This window comes from Thrips palmi, unplaced genomic scaffold, assembly GCF_012932325.1.
Source record: "Thrips palmi isolate BJ-2018 unplaced genomic scaffold, TpBJ-2018v1 HiC_scaffold_12, whole genome shotgun sequence".
Classification (NCBI taxonomy): domain Eukaryota; kingdom Metazoa; phylum Arthropoda; class Insecta; order Thysanoptera; family Thripidae; genus Thrips; species Thrips palmi.
In genome coordinates, this window is record NW_023144623.1 from 7,923,267 (window position 1) to 7,935,827 (window position 12,561).

Here is a 12,561-nt window from a genome sequence, read left to right on the forward strand (position 1 = left end):
CTCTGTTGAGATAGCACTGCCATGCAAAGCGCCCCATCCCTCATCCGGGTGGCCCGGGCCGGGGCCGGCCGGGGCTGGCTGGGGACCCACGTGTGGTAAATCATTAATTCGGGCGTCGAGCGCTGGGCTCCCCCTCCCCCCGCCGAGTGACCCACAGCGTGGACACGCCCATGACCCGCGCGGCGACAGTGCGGTGGCGCCGCGACCTACATCGGCGTTACTCAACTTCTCATATCATCAGCGGCAGCGCGCGCTGTAATTTCAAGCCGAATTTCCGGCCACTGCGGCGTGGGTGGGCTGTCGCGTCGCAACGCGCCAACCCCGTGGCGTTAGGCAACCCATCAAACCTCCCGTGCGCGCCGCATCGCCGCCGCCGGGCCATCTCGGCGATTCTGCAGTGTAGGTCCAGCAGACGACGCTACCGCAGCGCCACCAGTGAGCCATCTCCGCCTGACTACCGGAAGCCGTCAGTCCGCAGCTGAGGAGCTGAGCGAACGTCAGTCAGCCAGCCGGCACCACGCGAGGCACAGCCCGTGTCTGACGCTCCCGCAACGCAGAGTCCACGCGTTCGCTCCGGGTTTCCGCGTTTGCTCAAGTTAATGAAGTTGGTGTCGTGCTTCGCCTCATCTACCTGCTGACTATCGTCGTGCCATCATGCGTGCAAACCCGCTCTCGTCGCCCGCAAGGTTTGTTTCCACCCAGAAGCCTCGGAATGGTTTGGTGTTGTTTGGCAGTCGATTTGACCGTGACGTCATCTTCTCACAGGGCTTCTAGTCCGCGGCGTCTGCCTGCCGACATGATGGGCTAAGTTCACGCCGTCGCCTTGCCTCCGAGTCCATGTTGCTGCCACCCATCATCACCATCCTCGCCATGACCGTCACGTTCTCCAAGATGTACTTCACGTGTGGGCCTGCCATCTGTCCCCCACCTCCGCTACGCCACCCGGCTTGGCGTGACGTCACTCCCATCAGCTGTGAAGTGACATAGTGAAGTGATGCGGTTCGCCGCTTTGTGAAGTGAAATGTGATCATTTTTCCTTTGCCATGGACGTATTGACGCCATGTGTAGTGAAATTTTATTGTAAATAAGTGTGTGTGTGGTTTGAGGAGGCGCCCCTCAAGCCTATGTTACTACAGTATTGCTCAGTCGCTGTGTGAGTAATATTTATTTTGGTGAGTGCACTCCATTCTATTCTCTATCTTTCCTGGGCCCAGGTGGTGGTACACTGTCTCTTGTTTCTGTAGTATCTACTTGTTGTAGGACTTTGAAAGTGTTTGTCTGCGCTCAGTAAATTTGATAGTGTATCACATCTTTATTTCTAAATTTATTAGTACTCTGTAAAGGTGTTCCAGTCATTATCTATTTAATTATAGTGTTGTGTTATTGCAAGCCCTTGTTTATGGGTCACTAATTGCTGTTGGAGTCGATAAATTCCTCCTTGTTTATTTTGCATCGGTTTATGATGCTAGGGTTTTGTTTATCTAGTTGTGCGTTTGTCTGCTAACTTAAATTATTATTTCCTTGAACACTTGAGTACTTAAATCTTGTTGCATAGTTTCTTGCTGTATTCTGGGGGACGCCCCTTTATAAAGTAAATATTATCAAATCAATTCTTAGTGTTGGGTATTGTTTTCATTTAAATAGTCTAACTGGTTTTCATATTATGATTTTTGTTTGGTGCAGTTCTTGTGTTCTACTGTCAGTGTGCTTGTTGTTAATCTTTCTATAAAGTGTTTGATTTTTGCATGTAGTTCCTAGGAAAATGTGTTGACTTTATTTACTTGCTGATTTTCTCTGTTTCCGCTAATCTTGTTTACTCGAGTAAAGTTTTTGCTAGTGTACCGTTATTATTTGCTTGGTCTATTCTTGCAACTAAACCAAATAGTAGTATTAAATTAAATTCCTCGTGAATACTTAGTTTTTAAACTACTCTAGTCATTACTATATTTTGGTTTATAAAAATTCTTTGGTTTCATAAATAACACTATTGACCTTTTGTGATTCAAATCATTTTATTTCAAAATAGTTGTTTGGATTGTATGTTTGGTACAATGTTTCCTTGACACTTGCATAGTTCTAAACTATTTCTAAATAATCTCTGTAATTAATTTAATTGCAAAAGTTCTATAAAGTTTAACAATTCTGAGATTTATACTTAGTGTCTGTTTATCTTCAAAAATCCTATAAATAGTTTATTTACTGTTTGTCTTATATTGTTCAACGCACCAGTTCTGCACCTGTGTCTATAACAGTTTCTTTATTTGTGAATTATAACCCCATACTGCACATTTCTTTCTTTTTATTCCACTCACTGTACCCCTTTGTTTTTATTTTGTCAACCGGCTTCAAGAGGGGGAATCAACGCAGAAGAAGAACCCCGCCTTACTCCGCCCAAGATTTGTGAGAATCTGCTCCTCCTAGTATAGTCCGTGACAGGGCGGGTGACGGATTCACGGGGTGTGAAGTCGCAGACGTTGCCTACCGTTCAGGGGGGCGACGCAGGTCACCTCCCCCTGGATCCGCCCCTGGCGGGCCTGAGGCTTGGGGGTGCAGCCTGGCGCCCCCTCCCCCCTCCCCTTCCTTGCCGGCGCGGGGACGTGTGAAATGTGGCGGAAAAGGCGCCGCGAGCACATGCTGCGCGGCCGCCCGTGAACGGGGAGGGTGTTGGCTTACATGCAGACCGATTCCGAGAGCCGTCGCTCTGTCTCTCTCGCACTCATGGGGCGTGCCGCACAGGTGCGAGGGAGACAGAGCGACGAGAACCACTCCTCGAATCAGTCTGCAGCAGCGCGCGGCCCTAGGCCAGCCCCTTCTCTTACAGTGCTCACCCGAGGCCGACGCGGGCCTCGTTCCGGCGGGAAAAAAGCGGCCCGCCGCCGCGGGGATTCGAACCCGTCGCGTGTGATAACAGCCGGCGGCGTGTAAAGAGGCGTAAACGGAACAGCGCGCGCGCGACGAGCCGGACTACTTTTAAACCTGCCGCCCTTGTGGCCGCTGCCCCGTCGCTGCGGAATCCTTGGCAACTCTCGCTTAAGTCCTCGTTTAAGAGCGGCCCAGGCCGGGCCCAGGCCCAGATAAGCGGTGCCGTTCCCGCAAGCCAGTCGGAGCACAATGGCGGGGGTGGGGGTGGGGGTGGGGGCGGGGGTGGGGGCTGGGCCGGCGCGAAAGGTACAAATAGAGGGGGCGGGCGGCATTTGTCGCACACGCCGCGCGAGCAGCGCGACCAGCCCCGCAGGCCGGGCATCGCTGCAACAATGAAGCCCGCCTGCCACGGCCAAGCGAGCGCAGCAGCAGCGATGCGGCCGAACCGCGTCGCTCCCTCCGTCTCTCTCGCACCGCCAGCGCCAGGCCGGGGCGCCCCGCGAGTGCGAGAGAGACGGAGAGAGCCCGCCGCCGCGGAGCGCCGCGACCCGTAATTATTGCTGTAGCTGCATCCGCCATGCCAGGCATTACTCGGGCAAATGGCCCTCCACTGGTAGGGCCGGGCGGGGCCCTCGGCGGGGCCGCGTGCTGCGGACACAGCCAAGGCCATGCACGCCGTCCTGGTGGTCTGGCGGTCGTGGTGGCCCATGGTGGTCCTGGTGGTCGTCGTGGTGGTGTGGTCACAACCTTGACGGTCATCGCGGTGGTGTTGTTGGCGGGTGGTCGCCAGTGGAGATTTCTCACATCGAGTCGCGTTGATTGGTGGGCCTGCATCATCTGTTGTGGGTTCTTCTTCCGTTTACGACGAACTAACCAAGCGGCCGCGGTTGGCACGGTTACTGCCCGCCGCACCCTGGTTTATGCCCGCGGTTTTACAGCCTGCCTTCGCCCTCCGCCCGCTCCGCCCGCGTCGTGTAATCTTCGGGAAGCATGTTGTTTACTGGACAAACTTTGCCGGCCGCGACACCACCACTCTCGCGCGTGACTGTACTCGGATTCGCTTCGTGTCGCGCGTGACTGTACACTGACCGGACTGTGCACCTGATCAGGCCAGGTCGGCCGCACCGCTTTTGCGTGACTGTACGCCACTCTGTTTCGCGTTGTCGTGTCGCGCGTGACTGTACACTGACCGGACTGCACCTGATCAGGCCTCCGGCGGGCCTGTCACAACGACGGCCGGCTTATGGCCGCGCTGGACACGATGATGACGGTGATGATGACGGTGATGATGATGCCGCTGGAGCTTGGCCGGAGTGCCTCATTACGGCGGGGGCCAGCTGGAGCGCCCTGGAGCGCTGTCCGTCCACTGGACAGCCCCAGTGGTCCGAATCATTAACACGGACCCTAGAGCGCCACTCAGACGCCACTGTGCATCACGAGACGCAAAGCCAGCGAAGCCTGGGCGAAGCCTGGGCGAAGCCCGCCACCGAACCGCCTCTGGAAACAGAAACAAAATGAAAACAATTTTTTCGCATTCTTTAAACTCCGCGCCTCGTTCGCGCGAACCTTTCGGGGCGCCTTACGTGACCGAAATAAGCTGCTGAATTGAGGCACAATTGAGGAAAAGAGACGCACCGAGGGAGCGAGCGGGGCCTGGGCCTGGGCCTGGGCCTGGGCCTGGGCCTGGGCCTGGGCCTGGGCCTGGGCCTGGGCCTGGGCCTGGGCCTGGGCCTTGGCCAGACGACCGACTCCGGGCGGGGGCTTTCTCTCTCGCACTCCTAGCGCGTCTCACGTGGGTGCGAGAGAGACAGACCGACTGAATCCCCACTCGGAAGCAGCCTGCAGGGGCGGCGACGTGACGATGAGGACATCCAGGGCTGCAGACACGTCCCCCATCGGGTCCGTGAGTCCGTCCCGTCCCCAGTCCGGGCCACGACCATGCCCTCTCTCACTCCCTCACTCCGCTCCGCGCTCCGCCCGCGACCACCACCACTAGTTTCCATTCCCTAGTTTCACTTGACCCGGCACAGTTCACCTGGACTGGACACAATCACACGCACCGCATCTCGCTACATTTTCAGCCCGGCCCTGCAGCACGAGAGCGATTCCGAACGCGGCTTCGTCGCGCTGTCTCCCTCGCTCCACTAGGTGGCGTGACCGCGTGTTGAAAAGTGTCATCGTCACGGCTTCGGAGGCAGCCCTGCTGCCGAGTGGCCGAGTCAAGGGGATGGAGCGTCCGCACGTTTTGCTGCTGAGAGCGTCGCGGCGCCGTGGCAGTGCCGTGGCAGTGCCGTGGCGGCGCCCCGCCTGCCTGGGGCGTATCATGGCGTCATGGCGGGGCGCGGCAGCGAGCAGTGCGCAATGGGGCGGACGTCTCTCTCTCTCTCTCTCTCTCTCTCTCTCTCTCTCTCTCTCTCTCTCTCTCTCTCTCTCTCTCTCTCTCTCTCTCTCTCTCTCTCTCATTCTGGCACCCACTGCGTTACGTTATTTTATGGACGACTTCACTTATCTTGCGCCACCACACACGCGGGCCGCTCCGCCCAAGGGGGGCTGACTCTCCCGAACCGTGTACGAAGTATTATATATTATAGGTATTATAGAGTATTATAGGTATTATTCCGAACATTTTATTTAGATAATTGTGTCGTTTTAAGTGGTTTTCCGTGTACCAAAGGTTTCCGAAATACGCAAGTTAGTTGAAAACAAGGATTCCGGCTTGCGCTCCTGAGCCTCAAAATACTACCGCGCATCTTTAAGAGCCTCAGCACCTTGTCATCAGCCTTAGCGCCATTTCCTTACTCTAACGATCCGTCTAAAAATCGCTGAACGCCTGTTCACCACAATTTTACAAAACTTTCTCATTTTGAACCCGAAACTGCACTAAATGTGCGGCATTTTTTGGTATTATGGATTATAGTATTATAGGTATTATACAAGTATTATAGGTCTGTGTACGAAGTATTATAGGAGTCAGCCCCCCTTGGCTCCGCCGCGTCGCAGCGTGGACGCCGTGGACGCCGTGGACGCCGCAAGAGTGGCCCGGGCACTTTTCTAAGGGATTTTGTTTCGGCCAAGGGTGCGCCAACCCGCCAACCCGATCTCGGTGTGTGTGTGTGTGTGTGAGAGAGAGAGAGGGGGGGGGGTTCGTGTGTGTGTGTGGCCGAAGAGATTGCACGAGAGTGCAACTTTTGAGTCCTGTTCGACCGTAAAACTATGTTAGTGGGTCGGGTCAGGGCGGGCGGCTGCGTTGGCGGTGATGCTCCAGTGTCCGCGGAGAAGGGCGCGCTGGCGGCAGGCCGACGGGGGCTGGGGATCGAACCCGGGGCTCCTCTTTTACAGGCCGAGGAAGTTTTCCAATTGACTTGCACCGCGGCGGGCCGAGTGGCCGAGTGGCTCTGTTCTGGAGTGCCACGCCCTCGGGCCCCGGCCCGGCCCGGCCGTCTTTGGAACAACGCGAACCTGTAGCAGTCAAAGAAGGGCGGGGAGGGGGAGGGGAAGGGCCATGGGCGGCGACGGGGCTTACTTAGAGGACACTGGCGCTGCACAGTGGGCCAGAAGACCGGTGGAGGCGGCCAAAACCCTAGATGCGTTTTGAGCTCCAGAGTCGCTAAATGGGCCTCGAACCGAACGTGTGGGTCACACCTATGGATTGCTCTCCGAACGAGGAGTCCATTGGTGGGGTCACACGCTCGGTTCGAGGCCTGTTTAGCGACTCTGGAGATCAAAACGCGTCTAGAGTTTTGGCCGCCTCCACCGGTCGTCTGGCCCACTGTACGCTGCAAGGGCCGGGCCGGCTGGCTGCGCTGCGAAGGCAGCAGCAGGCTCATTCCGAACAGCGCTTTCCTCGCTCTGCCTCTCTCTCTCTCTCGCACACCCGCGGGGCGCCCCTCGGGTGCGAGAGAGACAGATAGAGACAGAGAAGGGGCGCAGGGTGGCCGCTACTTGGCCGGATACATTATTCAATTGGCCGTTTTGAATAATGCAGGCCGTAAGCGCCGGACCGCGTCCGAGGCTCCGAGGACGGCGAGGACCCCGTCGACCACGTCCGCGCCGCCCCGCCCAAGGCCCCGGCGCCCGAATCGCACCGCCTCGGCACCGCCATGCTCCGTCTCCGTCGCCCCCGCGCCCCCGCGGCCCTCACGCGCCGCGGCCCGGGGGAGCGACGAGGACGACGCCGAGGACGCCGAGGACGCCGTCGTGCTCGGGCCGGCGGGGCGCTGGGGGCAAGTGGGGCAGGGATGGGATGGGCTGGCGGCGCGGAGGAGTAGCTACCCGGGGTACTTCCTGTCCTCGTCCGCCCCCGCGCGCCCCGCGTCAACGTCTGCTGCCACAAGGCCGACGACGGCGCCGGCCGGGGGGAGGGAGGGTCACGCGGAAGGCAATCGGGAGCCTTCTCCCCCTTGACCAGTGTCAGTGTGTTGGTGTGTGTGTGAGTGTTTGTGTGTGCACGTCAATTGGTGATCCTGTTGTCCGTCGGGAAACGCGGCGCAGCGGGTTCAAGTACCCGAAAGGTATATAGAGCCACTGCCAACAACAGTGCTACCCGCCAAAGCACACACACGCACACACACATACACCATGTAAGTTTACATGCATGCACACAGGCTGTATATTTGCTGTAGTTCTGGCGGAAAACACTGCCCATAATGGGGTGAGGCCTCTTTTCTATTTATTTTCCGGATGGGAAATGGCCCTGCGCTGTGGTGTGTATATGTGTGTGTGTGCGCGCGCGCACGCGTGCGCGTGTGTGTGCGTGTGTGAGCCCCCTCCCCCTCCCTCGCCCAATCCCTCTCCCTATCCCTCCACCCGACGCCGCATTTGGGTTGTAAAAGGCACCGTAAACTGCTAACCCTTGGGCCCAGCACGGCGATTCCGAGCAGTGGCCGCGTCACTCTGTCTCCCTCGCACCCCTGCGGAGCGTCGGAGGGAGTGAGACAGCACGTCTGTTCGGATTCGGCCTGCCCGACCCCGCCGCGGCCGTGTGGCTTGAGGCTTGACCGAACGGACAAGCCGTCACAAGTCCCGGCTACCCGTACTACCTAGGGCAGAGGGCGCACACAAACACACTCACACTCACACTCACACAGACACACACTCACACACACACACACACACACACACACACACACACTCACACACACTCGCAAACACACAAATGTCAGCCCCACCCCACCTTTGTGCCGCTAACTGCTGTCGGGAGCGCTCGCCTTGTTTGAACGAATACTTCCGGCGACGAAAGCAAACTACAGCCCCGACTTCCGTTCCCCTCCCCCCCCCTCCCCCACCCCTTTTTCCTTTCCTTCCTCGCGAGGAGAATAGATTGGTGCGGCGCGGAAAGCGGCGAGGAGACAGATGTCACATCGGCGACGACCAACTTGTGTTTTAGGCAAAACTTACGAATCCGCCCCGCAGCCGCCACCCGCGCGGTCCTTCTCTCCGGTCACGCGCGTGTGTGTCTGTGTGCGTGTGTGCGTCCATGTGTGTGTGTGTGTGTGTGAGCAGGGGAGCAAGCCAACTGCGGACTCCGTGGGGCCTTTTGTTGTTCGGATCAAGCTAGCCGCGCCCCGCCCCGCCCCGCCCCGCCCCGCTCCACCCCGCCCCGCCCCGCCCCGCCCCGCCCCGCCTCGCCCCGCCCCGCCCCGCCCCGCCCCGCCCGGACGACTTCTTTTGTGGCCACAAACAGTCGCCGGCGTTGAGAAGACCAAGTCTTTGCTGCTGGCTTCCGGTTCCGGTCTCGAAATAAGGGCTTTCCGTGCGAGAAGGAAGGAGTAGAAAAAAACGCGCGGCCGGTCCTCACAGCGGCAGCGCGCGCGCCCAGCTCCGATATTACTTTTTTTTGTTCCCGCCGCTATTTTACACTTTTCTTATATAAAAGAGGCGAAATCTTTTGTCGAATAAGTCCGGACCCGTGCGCGGCATAAGGGAGTGTTTTCTCGGCGACCAATCAGAGGGAGAGAGGCGGCGGCGCGGCGGGCGTGCCAACCCTCGGCCTTGTACTTTTAATCAGAGCTGTCGGCGTGTCGGGGTTGGCTAGGCTGGCAGCGCTGACACATCATCTTACTTCTCTCCACGCCTCTGCGTGCTCCGCGTGCCTGCCCTGCCACTGTCATGTCGCTTTCCGGCCGTGGCGGCCCAACGGTGTGTCCGTCTGAAATTAGCGAATCCTCTCAGCCCTCGCTCTGTCTCTCTCGCACTCACGCAAAGGGCCCGCAGGTCGCAAGGGGTGCGAGAGAGACAGAGCGACCTCTAGATCATGATTAGACTGCTTGACGCCGCGACGCGCGCTGGGCCGTGTGACGCGCTCGCGTTAGGTCTAATAATAAAGGGCCGGACGCGTGAGTGCACACGGGGAAATTTCTCTTATTTTTTTTTTAATGTGAAAGATGAAACCGAAAACAACGCGCCGGAAAGCAGATGAAGATGAAGCGGCGCGCGCGTGAATAAAAGGAATAGTAATGGCGCGGAAATAACCGTAATAAATTGGGAGCACTGTTTTGCGCTGCGCGTGTGTGTGTGTGTGTGCGTGTGTTTTGTTTGGTATACCTCAACTCGACCAGTACGACCCTAGTGTAATAGAAGCGAGCGTGTAGGGCATCCCGCAGTCAGCGCACCGCTCACACACACAGATACAGTCACACACACACACACACACACACACACGTAAACGCACACGCCCGCTTTCTCACTCACTCACACACTCGCACGGACATACAATGCATAGCAGTGCCTGGCAGTGCCCTGCGGCGTAACCTCAACGCCACCTCAGATCTGGTTATGCAAGCCTCCCGCACACGCACGCACTCACTCACACACACACCTCCGTGTGAGGGGCGGAGGGGGATGGGGTGGCGTGTGTGTGTGAGGGCGCACGCGTGCAAGGGAGTAAGTGCACGTTGTATTTACGTTGGTGTGGGCATGTGTGTGTTTGTGTGAGTGAGGGGAAGGGAGGGGGCGGCATATTGCGTGTGCGTGTGGGTTATACAACCACCTGCTGCAGCAGGGGCGTCGCAGGGAAGACCTGCGCAGGAGCGAGACGCGGGTCAGGCCCTGCAGGCAGCCCTGCAGGCTGGGCCTCCGGGCAGCACCAGGACGAGGACCGTCTTCATCCTCCCCGAATTATCCGAGGGGAACTAGCGCCGGTTAACGTACGACCCGGGCGAGGCCGCGGGCGCGGCCCCCGCCTAGGTGCGAGGTTGCGAGGCAGCGAGGCTGCGAGAGTCGAGGCCGTGTCCCTCCTTCGCGAGGCATACATCACCGGCCTCGCCCCGCCACCCCGCCCGGCCAGAGCGAGCTAGGTGCGTCGCTCTGTCCCTCTCGCACTCACGGAGCGTCCCGTACACGGGTGCGAGGGAGAGACTACGAAGCAACGCGTTCGGCATGTCCCGCTACCCCTGGAGCCAGGCCCCACCGCCCCGCCGCCAGGGCAGCTCCTTATAAAATTTAGTGTCCGGCCGAAGCGGCGAGCGGCGCTGAATCACACTGCCGAGCTAGTACACTAGTACCTGCTCGCTCTCGAGCTGCCCGCTGTGGCCCGTTACCACGCTGACCGATTTTACCAGGCCACTGCACTCAAACTAGCTGCGGTCAGAGCCTTCCCGAGGCGGGGCATGAAAGAGTGGGGTCTTAAGAATACCAGGGCGTTGAGGGAGGCCTTTGACCGCAGCTAGATTGGACGCAGTGGCCGCCCAAAGTCAGCCAAAACGGCTACTTTCGCGGACTCAATCACATTTGACCATTTTTGAGAGGCTACTGCCCCCAAACTAGCTGCGGTCAGAGCCTTCCCGAGGCGGGGCATGAAAGAGTGGGGCCTTAAGAATACTAGGGCGTTGAGGGAGGCCTTTGGTCGCAGTTAGATTGGACGCAGTGGCCGCCTAAAGTCAGCCAAAACGGCTACTTTCGCGGAATTATCACATTTGACCATTTTTGAGAGGCAAATAACTTGTAATCACAGTATTCTCTATAATCAAAATTACAATTAATCAGAGTGCATGAAAATCTTGCGTTGGTACGCCCCATGTGCCGTCCTCACCTGGCCCTGCGGGTGTACCTGCAGTGTGGTGGGCAGACCCGTCGGCCAGCCGTCAGCGAGGCGATCCTCCGCCACTTCACAGTGGTGGGGCGGGGCGGGGCGGGGCGGGGTGGGGCGGGGTGGGGCGGGGCGGGTGGGGCGGGGTGGGGCGGGCCTCAGCACATCGTGCGGGCCGACGCTGGCGCCGCCGACGTGAGATAAAATGTGGCAAACTGAAGAGCGAGGAAGGCAAGGGGGGGCGAACAAAAAGTGGCGGGTATTTAGCATGTCAAAAATTGGAGCGCGCGTGGAGAGAGCGGCTCGGCACGGCACGCGGCACGGCCCGCACAAAAGAAACATGAATCTTCATAACACGGCGCGGTACGCGCGGTGCGGCGTACGGCGCGCAGCGCCGAGCAGGTGCTTCATTAATATTCCCAGCCATAAAGAAATTATTGTGCGGCCTGCCGTGGCCTGCGAGGCCTGCGAGGCCTGCGAGCACGTTCGTTTGGTTTTGCGGCCCACGCACGCGGGGCGCGGCCTCATTTGTGTTTGCCGCCGCGGCCCGCCACGCCACGACCCACCCCGCCCCGCCCCGCCCCGCCCCGCCCCGCCCCCCGCCCCGCCGGATGCGTCGAGTTGGCCGCCCCGGGTCCTAATTGAGCGCGCTGCCCCGAACTTGGCTGCCGTGCCGTGCCGTGCCACGCCATGCCGTGCCGAGTCGGTCCGGTCCGCCGAATATATTCGCCGTTGCCGTGCAAATTCGCCACTTTATCATACTTACAGCGACTAAAGTGTTGCCATGCATTTTTTAACGACGGCCCGCGCGCGCCCCTTGGCCAGGTGCGCGTTCCACTCGCGAACCGGCTCAGACCGCCCCGCCCCGCCCCACCCCACCCCACCAGCGTCTCCGAGACCAAATCCGACCGACCAGGGGTGAGATTTTTTTCATGCACCCCCGACGAAGACACGAGTGAGTAGCGGGGCGCGTTCCAAACTAAATTCTTAGAGAGACGAGAATGCTATGACTTCCTGTCTCTCTCTCGCCTCTTTCTTTTCTCCCTTTCTTCCCTTTCGGGTACCGCCACTCTAATTTCCTTCGGGCAGCGATTCCGGAGCGATGCAAACAACTTGACTGCCCGGGCGGGGTCCTCCCGTCGGAGCGAGGGCAATGAATGCAGTCGTCGGAGCGCCGTCGCTCTGTCTCTCTCGCACCGCTCGGGGGCACCACAGGCGTGCGAGAGAGACAGAGCGACGAACGGAAGCAGCCTGCGAGCATGGCTTTATTGCGCTCGTATACTTGCGCGGGGGTTGCAGATAAATTAGCCCTGCGGGGTGGTTAGTAAACGACGTGCATGCTGACCAGTTGCCCTGGAACACCCTTGGAACGCTCTCTGGAACGCCATGGAACGCCATGGAACGCCATGGAACGCCCTGGAACGCCATGGAACGCCCTGGAAGCCTAGTAGCGGCCACTGTAGGTCCACTCACCACGCACTCAGTCCAGACGCACACCCAGCCGTTGCAGAGTCCGAGGTGGATTCCATACCCCCTCCTGCACCTGCTCTCATATCCGGATTACGTCGTGTGTATGTGTGTGTGTGTGTGTGTGCGAGCACATATGTGTGTGTGTGTGTGGATGTGTGTGCGCGCACGCCCGTGAGTCAGATTGCTCTTGACCCGTCCGCGGT

General features: G+C 58.9%; 1 long non-coding RNA gene across 1 annotated transcript; it reads left to right on the top strand.

The window, feature by feature from the left end:
* Window positions 1-306: 306 nt before the first annotated feature.
* LOC117640054 lies at window positions 307-2,288 on the top strand. The gene is made up of 2 exons (XR_004587395.1): window positions 307-686; window positions 766-2,288. It is a non-coding gene; the product is annotated as an uncharacterized LOC117640054 (long non-coding RNA).
* Window positions 2,289-12,561: the final 10,273 nt, after the last annotated feature.